A 9,800-nucleotide genomic window follows, 5' to 3' on the forward strand; every position below is an offset into this window, starting at 1 on the left:
ATCAAACTCAGAAAGCTTCAATATGAGCAGTCTATAATGTATGAGTTGGTATTTTTAATATATTTACACCCTATTTGTAGTGACTCATCTTATTTCTTTCCATTAGAGCCTGAGGAAGAACTGTTTCTTTATGTTCTGTGAAGCAATCATAATCTCAAACTCAGAATTATTTAGTAACACAAAACTTTTTTGTTTCCTATCAACTAAAGATATCATAAATGCACAAGTGCATATTCTTCTAAGACCTGCAATGGTATTCCTTTTGAGTGAGAAGTTGACTCTGAGACATATTGACTGGCTGCGTTAGTAAGACTCATCAAGACAACCATTTTCTGAACACTCTCATGTTTTTACCCAATAATTCTTTCTTTTAAAGTTCTCCTCTTTATAAATTATAAAGAGTTGTGAAAATGTTATTTAATAACGTTAATATTACTTATTTATTATATTATTAATAATGTTAATATTATTATCAATTCTAGCACAGGTTTGAGGATCATTCAAATCTAAGAGTTTGGGGGGGGGGGTTAGCTAATATTATTATTATAAGAGGCTGGATCTATAAAACTCAACTACCTATTTTTTCCCAAGGATTCCAATGGTCTAAGGAAGGGAGTGTGGTTGAGAGATTTTCTCTAATTTTATTTCTCATGAGTGCCCACCAATATAGTTCCCATACTGAATTTTCAGATTAAATAAATTAATCAGTCAGGCATAATTTACTTTTTAAAACATGTATTCATTAAATTTAAGACAATCCTTCCCTCTTGTCTCCTTTATCCCATGCCCCTCAAAAAAATTTGGGCTCAGGCTTAGAGAGTAATGTTGCAAAGGAGTAAATTATAGCTCTTAATGGGATGATACCTTTTTCTCCTTTTCTAGGTTTCATTAGATTCCCCATAGTTTTGAAGAATATTTCTGAGTCTTGTAAAACCTCTAACCAAAGTCAATATGCATCCTTTCATCCATTAATTTTCATTCCTTCCAAGTTTATTGAGGGCTTTTCCAATGTAGTATGATGTCTTTAATTGTACGATTTGATAAAGGTGTTTTCACTTATTTCAATTGATCCCCCACCATCTTTGAATATTTTGTGGTTATGGTGACAAACTGTATTTGTCCTCCAGTTACCAGAGTAGTTACATATATTTGGAGAATAATCTCTAATTAATTAATCAAACAAAAATATTATTATCTTTTCATTTGTCAGGCACTTTGATAAGCACTGGGGATATAAAGAAAAGTAATAACAGCACTTGCCCTGTAGTAATAGCTCATGAAGATGCAGCATAGGAGAGATAGTCTATGGAAAAATCAATATCTGAATTAGAAAACTACAGGGAAGGAATACAGGTAGATCACTGTAGTTGCTTGTAGGGGATGTAAAGGGGGGTAAAGTTGTTAAGTTTGAGACTCGAAAAAGTTGGAAGGAGGTAAATTATAAAGACCTTAAAATGTCAAACAGAAGATTCTCTCCCCCCAAAAAAAGGAATAAAGAGGCACTAGAGTTTGAATAAATGATTAGAGTATAGGGATAAAAATAAGTCAGACCTATATATTAAGAAAATCACCTTGTCACCTAGGTGGAAGATGCAATACAGCAAAGAGACACTTAAGGCAAAGAGACCATTTAGAAAAGTATTGCATAGAAAATGATTATTTTTCCACCAAGGCAACACTCAAAGGTTTATTAACACAGGGGAGTCTATGAATAGATCTTGGGGGCATCCATCAAAACAGAATGTGTGTGTGTGTCTCATTTCCTTTGTAATCTTGTGAATTTTATTCTATTTATTTAAAAAATAATTATTCAAAGAAGGGGCCCATAGATTCATTAGACTACAAAAGGAATCCATGACACTAAGTTAAGAATGTCTGATATAAATTGATTGTGAAATTCATTAGTGCATTGATAGAAGCTGTATCTACTCAGTGAAATCAAGGATGCCTGAAGTAGAAAATTAATTAACAATCACTAAGAATCCTATGACTTCACTGCACTAATAAACCTATTTTTTAATTCACTATTGTATTTTATTTATATACCACCCTAATTTCCAAATGCATGCCTCCAAAATGCTCCTACTAGAAAATCATCCAATATATAAAAGAATTAAAAAATAGGCCAAAAAATCCACCAGCTAAGTCTGACAATACATGGAGGGTTTATTGTCCCTCAACTCAGCACCATAGAAACCAAAAGTGCATTCTCATATGTCTTTTGTAGTTCCAACTTATGACGATTATAATTACACAATGTTAAGTTTCAATTTGATGTTGTTATTCTTTCTATTTGCATTGTTATTATGTGTATAATTTTCCTCTTTCTGCTTCTTTTCTTCTGTATCTTTTAATGTAATTCTTTCCTATATTTATTATATTCATCATTTCTATACCATAGTATACCATAGTAATATTCTGTCATATTAAGAGACCAAAGAATGGTTACCCATTACTTGATCAATGAATATCTCCATTATTTCAAGTTCTTAAATATGACAAAATTGATACTATAAATATTTTGTTACATATGAGATTTTTCTTTCTATCTTTGTCCTCCTTTGCAGAATTTGCCTAGAAATAAGATCTCCAAACCAAAGGGTATGTGAGTGCTTTCCAAAATTGCTTTCCAAAATTTTTGGAAAAGCTCATTGCTTCACCAACATCGTATTACTGTGTTGCTCATTTTCCCTTTTTTCTTATTTACCTCCACACACTAACATGGGCTTGCTAAATTTTATAATCCTGCCTTTGCTGCTTTCATAAACTGGACCTTCACTCCACCTCTGGGAACTCAATGCCTTAGAATACTCAATAACTTTCTCTCTCTTCTCACTCTAGAATATTCCTCTACAAGCTCCTCCCTTTTCTCCCATAGGTGAGTACCTCCTGGATGTCTCCATTCTGTGGAAGTGTCTAGGCAATCAAATCTATATTTCCTTACTGTTCCTGCTTCTGACTTTCTGAATGTCAAAACCATGCCCTTCATCCTCCACCAAACCTTAGATTTTGAGCTCCCTTTTGTACATTGTCTTTCTCCCTTAGGATAGAAACTTCTTTCAGTCAGGGATTATCTTCTCTTATTTGACTTGTATTTGTATGGACTGTGTTTACACAGTATTTGGCAAACAGAAAGCATTTAATGAATGCTTATCTCCTTCCTTCCTTCTTCCTTCTTTCATTCTCTAACGCAAAATTGACTAGTCCCATTTTAGTCATTTTGCTAATTTGCTGCATGAGATGAAACCTCAGAGTGGTTTTATTTGCATTTTTCCACATTATTACTTAAAATGTTGCTTACTATGTTTAATAGCATGAAAATTTAATTTTCAGAAATGATCATTCATATCCATTGACATCTGAACTGATATTAAATTTGATATTGGGACCCAGATACCTTACTTTAACTTTGATTCAGATTGATTTTTCCACAGGGATCCTACATTTTCTGTATTAATTTCAGAAATGTACATTTTTTATATTATTATATCATATGTTATTATGAGTTCTCTCTCTCTCTCGCTCTCTCTCTCTCTCTCTCTCTCCTCACTTCTCCATTGTATCAGTTTTTATCATTATAAGTGAAATAAACATATCAATTTTCTTATCAAATTGAAATCAATCATATTTTGTGCATTTAAAGAATTCTGTTCCCTTTCCAAACTTGGTCCATGTGTTATAATGAATACATTTTAAATTTAAATTAATGGCACATAAATTTTCTGTGCTAGTAGCTAGGCAAATTAAGTTATTCTCTAAGCTCTTCATTTCTTCTATTGACTTTCTAACTCTATGAAGATGGCACATGAATTTGTTCAACCAACTTAACCTCAACACTATAAAGCATATAAAATATGTAAAATTGTTTTTTAAATTTGTAACATTGAAAAACAAAATGCCCTTTACCTGAACCAGCATTTTTCTCCATGAAAATTATAAGGATCAATGTGTTAAAGTGTATACTTGGTTCCATATCATAATGTATACCAAGTGATATCAAGGAATGAGGGTAAAATAAGGAAAAATTCCTTTTATGTGTTTTTATTTGAAGAATAAGTTAAAATTGGGAAACATCTTTGTAAAAAATTAAAAAAATGAAAATACTCATGTACATCATCACCATACACAAACATGTGTGTGTGTTCATCCTTCGTTGCTGAAGAAGACCATGCCATCAGAAAAATAATGACATGACTTGCACTTGACTTTGTTTTGGGTGAGGAAGGGATTACACACATGAATATGCATATTAGTAGTAGAGAACAGTAAGGAGTGAATGGAGATAGGGATAAGGGTACAAGGAATATACATTATCCAAGGGCTAGTTAGTTGGTAAAATTCTTTATTCACCAATCATAATAAACACCAATTTACCACAATGACAGCATTCTAGAAGGAAGAAGCCATGGGTATTTTAAAAAGTTGAGTTGAGGGGGCAGAGTCAAGATGATTGAGTAGAAGTACAGACCTGCTTGAGCCCTCCACCCAAAGCCCTTAAAATACCTGTAAAAAATGACTCTAAACAAATTCTAGAGCATGAAAAGCCACAAAATGACAGAGTGAAACAGATTTCCAGCCCAAGACAGTCTGGAAGGTCAGCAGGAAAGTTCTATCACACTGGACTTGGAGCAGAGTGCAGCCCAGCATGGGCTATGCAGCGTTGACTGGACTAGAACTGGCTTCAGAATGCTGAGTCACAGGCAGTTGCTGCTGTTTCCAGATTTCTCAACCCACAAATGCCAAAGATAGCTTAAAAGGTCAGTAAGAAAGCTCTTTCACCTGGGTGAGAGGAAAACTTGGTCCAGTCTAACCTGAGCCCCAGGGCAATGGCAGCCACTACAGCAGCTGACTTTTGGAACCCTCTGCCTAAAGATCCTGGGGGAATTGAGCTGCTGATCTGAGTCTCAGCCTTGAGCTGAGGTCCTGGGGTGAGGAAGAGCACTGGCATAGAGGAGTTGGTGGCAGCTGTGAGAGGGAATCCTACTCAGAGTGTCAGGGCAGAAAAAAGTGCTTGTGGTTACTCACAGACCACAGTCCATGCTCCTCTCTCAGAGTTTACTCCTCTCCCATGATTGTGCCACCTTGGAGAAACTGTGAATTTACAGATTCTTAGAGAAATCTCAGAGAAGAGCTACACAAAACCTCTGAAGCCTAGAGTAGTATACTATCCACTTGACCAAGGTCTTAAAAGTCAAGTAACTGACTGGGAAAATATCCCAAAAGGGGAAAAATAAAGCTATAGAAGGTCCCTTTCATCATGAAAAGGTACTGTCCTCCATCGTTGCAGATGAGGAAGAGCAAAGCATACAATCAAAGGAAGAGAGAAAGGTCAAGGCTTCTGTATCCAAAGCCTCCAAAAATATATGCAATAACCTCAGGTCATGGAAGAATTCAAAAAGGATTTTGAAAATCAAGTAAGGGAGGTGGAGGAAAAATTGGGAAGGGAAATGAGAGCAATGCAAGAAAATCATGAAAAACTAGTCAAAAGTTTTCTAAAGGAGACCCAAAAATTGCTGAAGAAAATAACGTCTATAAAAATAAAGTAACCCAAATGGAAAAGGAGGTCCAAAAAGCCAATGAGGAGAAGAATGCTTTAAAAAGCAGAATTGGTCATAAGGAAAGGGATGCTCAAAAGCTCACTGAAAAAAATAGTTGTGTTTTTTTTTTTTAATTAGAATGGAGCAGATGGAAGCCAATGACTTTATGAGAACAAAAATGATACAAAAAAAAAAACCAAAGGAATGAAAAAAAACAGTACATAATGTGAAGCATCCCATTGGAAAAACAACTAACCTGAAAAATAAATTCAGGGGAAATAATTTAAAAATTCCAAAAAAGAGCCCAGGTATCATCTTCCAAGAAATTTTCATAGAAAACTTGTCCTGATATTCTAGAAGCAGAGGGTAAAATAAAAATGGAAAGAATTCACAGATCAACTCCTGAAAGAGAACCCAAAGAAAAACTCCTAGGAATATTTTAGCCAAATTAAACGTCAAGGAGAAAATATGACAAGCAGCCAGAAAGAAACACTTCTAGTATTGTGGGAATACAATCAGGATTACACAGGATTTAGCAGCTTCTACACTAAGGAACTGAAGGGCTTGGAATATGATATTCCAGAGGTCAAAGGAGATAAGATTAAAACCAAGAACCACCTACCTAGCAAAACCAAGTATAATGCCTCAGGGCAAAAAATGGAATTTCAATAAAAGAGAGGACTTCCAAACACTCTTGTTGAAAAGAGCTGAATAGAAAATTTGACTTTAAAATGTAAGAATCAAGAGAAACATAAGAAGTAAATAGTGTTAGGGTAGTTTAGTTAGAAGCAATATGTGTATATATGTATGTACATATATATATATATATATATATATATATATATATATATATATATATATATATATATATATGCACGTTTGTACGGGTATGTATGTGTATATTAGTTATGTGTATGCTGCAAATATATATATGTGTGTGTGTATACACACACACACACACACACACACACACACACACACACATAGAGGGCACAGAGTGAACTGAATATGAAGGAAGAATACCTAAATAAAATTTGCTATTGAGTGGAATGTACTAGGAGAGGCAGAATATAGCAAATTATCTCACATAAGAGAGGCAAGAAAGAGTTTTTACAATGGAAGGGAAAAGGGGGGAGATGAAAGGAAATAAATGATCCTTACCCTTGTGGAATTTGGTTTAAGAAGGGAAAAACACACTTTCAATTGGATATGGAAATCTATTATACCCTGCAGGAAAGTAGGAGAGAAGGGCAAAGGAGAGGAAAGATAATAGAAGGGACAGTAAATTGGGGAAAAGGGATAATCAGAAGCAAACATTATTGGGGGTGGACAAGTCAAGGGAGAGAATGGAATAAATGGAGGTCAGGACAGGGCAGAGGGAAATGTGGTTAGTGTTTTGCAGCATAACTATTATGGAAGTGTTTTACAAGGATACACATATATGACATATTGAATTGTTTCTTTTCTCAGTGAGGGTGGGTGGACAGGGAGGAAGAGAGAGAGTATAGAATTCAATGAATGCTAATGAGTGCTAAAAAAAAATTTTAAGTTGCAACTGGAAAATAAAATGTACAGGCAATGGTATATAGAAATGTGTTTTGCTCTACAGGAAAGTAGAGGGTAGAAGGATGGAAGAAGCGGGATAATTGAAGGGAGGACAGACTGCAGGAAGGAATGGATGGGGTGCCTGCTGTCCTGGGGTGGGGGTGGTAGAGATGTGTACAAAATTTTGAATTCATATTCTTGTGGAAGTGAATGGTGAGAACTAAATATATATATATATATATATATATATATATATATATATATATATACATATATATATATATATATATATATATATATATATATATATATATATACATATATATATATACATATATGTATATATATGTATATATATATATATACACATATATATATTTAAAAATTAAGAGTGAAATATTCAGTTGTGAAAAATCAAGCTGAAAAAAATACAGCCTAGAAAATAGTTCATATTATACTTGAGTCACAACAAATTATCAACAAGAAAAAACAAAGTTAAATGAGCTGTGAAATTACTTGAGGATTAATGTCTTGATTTTTTTCCCATTAAAAGAAATGATCCAATCCCTAACAGGGAGCCAAGAACATTTGAGTTGTTTTAACTTTGCCATTCATTTTCTATCTGAAGCTTGGGGCCATATGATAGTTTCAGATGAGATTTAGATACATGGAATTGAGTTACCAGGCTCTCCTATTCTGGAGAAAAGTTTTGTGAGGGAATCAGTGTTAAGGTGTAAAGGATATACAAAGTGTAGTGTTTATTTTTGTTTACAAATTGTAAAGGTCAGGTTTTACAGGGACGTTGTGATGTGCTTATCAGAACCACAAATCTATTTTTTAATGTAACTATCCAAGAATCGTACCAACTTTTCCTTACAAATTACAAGTCCTAGATAGATGAATTCATTCTAATCCAAAGACTGTCATATTTTTTCCATGACTTTTATCATAAAAAAATAACAATGTTAAATTAATAACAGATAAGAAATTTCTTCAGCAAACAAAACAAAATATTCGTAGCATTTGTGTTGATATTTTTAAGCAAATCATATTGATCCTGGATAAATCCAGGAATTACTATCCTAATGTTGATCAGATTCAAAATATTATGGAACAGCAGTTCTTAATCAGTATTTTCTATTCTTTCTGTTTCTAGTTTTGAAATTTTAAAATAACTTTTTAGTGAGGTCTTTTGATTTTAATATGCCTTTTAAAAATATAGAATCCTTTCAGCTCCAGTTTTGAATTTTCTTGAATAACACAAAAGTTATACAAAGCTATCAAACTAAATCTGATAGTGTAGTGATATCACAAATACAGAGTACCTTAATTTTTCATTAAATAATATGATAGTTTTATAGGTTTAGAACAAGAAGGAGACTTGAAGGCTATCTGTACCAATTTCCAAATATTATATATGAAAAAGCTGATTTCCAGAAAGATCAATCCACTTGTCTAAGGTCACAAAGGAATTCATTCAGTTCAAAACATGCTTATTAAACTTCTGTGTGTCCAGTACTGCTGATTGCTGAGGTCACATGCATAAAACCAAAATAGTCCCTGGCTTTGAGTAGTGGTATTGGGGGAAGAAAGCATGCATGAAGAAAAGTAAACTTAAAATTGACACAAAATAATTTCTGGGGATGGATGGGAAGAGGAGTATAGAAATGGGAGGATCAAGAGAACTATCCTAAAAGAAGTGGTACTTGAATAAAACTTTGAAAGGAATTAAAACTTATTTGAGGTGGAGGGTAGATGGAAATGAAATTCTTAGAAGATGGAATTCCATATTATTGGAAACAAATAAGTCATATTGAAACTGAGTACTCTAAAAATTGTAAAAATAGTCAGGATTAGAGGCGGAGCCAAGATGGCGAAGTAGAAAGACGCACATACACACAGCTCCGAGCCCACAAACCACAGAGTGGCTAGAGGGGACCAAGCCAGGGCGAATTCTGCACCCAGAGACCACGGAGTATTGGAGCGAGGGAGATTTCTGCTCTGGAGAGACCTGCAAACCTCTTGCGGGGGGTCCTTCGCGCTGGGGACTGGGCGCCGGGACGGGGAGCAGAGTGCAGTCCCGCCGCGGCCACGAGACCGAGGGGAAGAGATCCGAGAGGGCTACGGGGACGGGATCTCCAGTGGCCACGTGGGTCCCCCCACCCACAGAGCGACCTGCAAACCTCTTGCAAAAGGTCCGTCGCGCTGCAGACGCGGTGCCCAGCCCAGACCTGCAGCGGCGGCGGCGGCGGCCGTGGCTCCGAGAGACATGGATCTGGGAGGGCTCCAGAGACGGGATCTTCAGCGGTGGCACAAGCCCCCCCACCAACAGGTGACTGACGGGGGTAGGTGAGAGAGTCTCTTTGGTGGGTTGAGAGGGGAGTGGGGTGCTCCCATGGCTCGGGCCCCCCCAGGAGATGGAAGCTGAGAGGCAGCTGCAGACAGGGGCTCCCCAAATGGGGGGGGAGCCTGGATCCATTGTGGAAGGTCTACGCATAAACCCCCTGAGGGAACTGAGCCAGAGAAGCGGCCCTGCCCATGACCTCAGCACCTGAACTTAATTTAACACTGAATAGCAGCCCTGCCCCCGCCAAAAATCCTAAGGCAGGAAGCAGCATTTGAATTTCAGTCCCCAAACGCTGGCTGGGAGAACCAGGAGACGAGGTGGGTGTGAGGAGAACATTCAGAGGTCAGGCCACTGGTTGGAAAAAATGCCAA

This window comes from Notamacropus eugenii, chromosome 1 (assembly GCF_028372415.1).
Source record: "Notamacropus eugenii isolate mMacEug1 chromosome 1, mMacEug1.pri_v2, whole genome shotgun sequence".
In the NCBI taxonomy this organism is placed as follows: Eukaryota; Metazoa; Chordata; class Mammalia; order Diprotodontia; family Macropodidae; genus Notamacropus; species Notamacropus eugenii.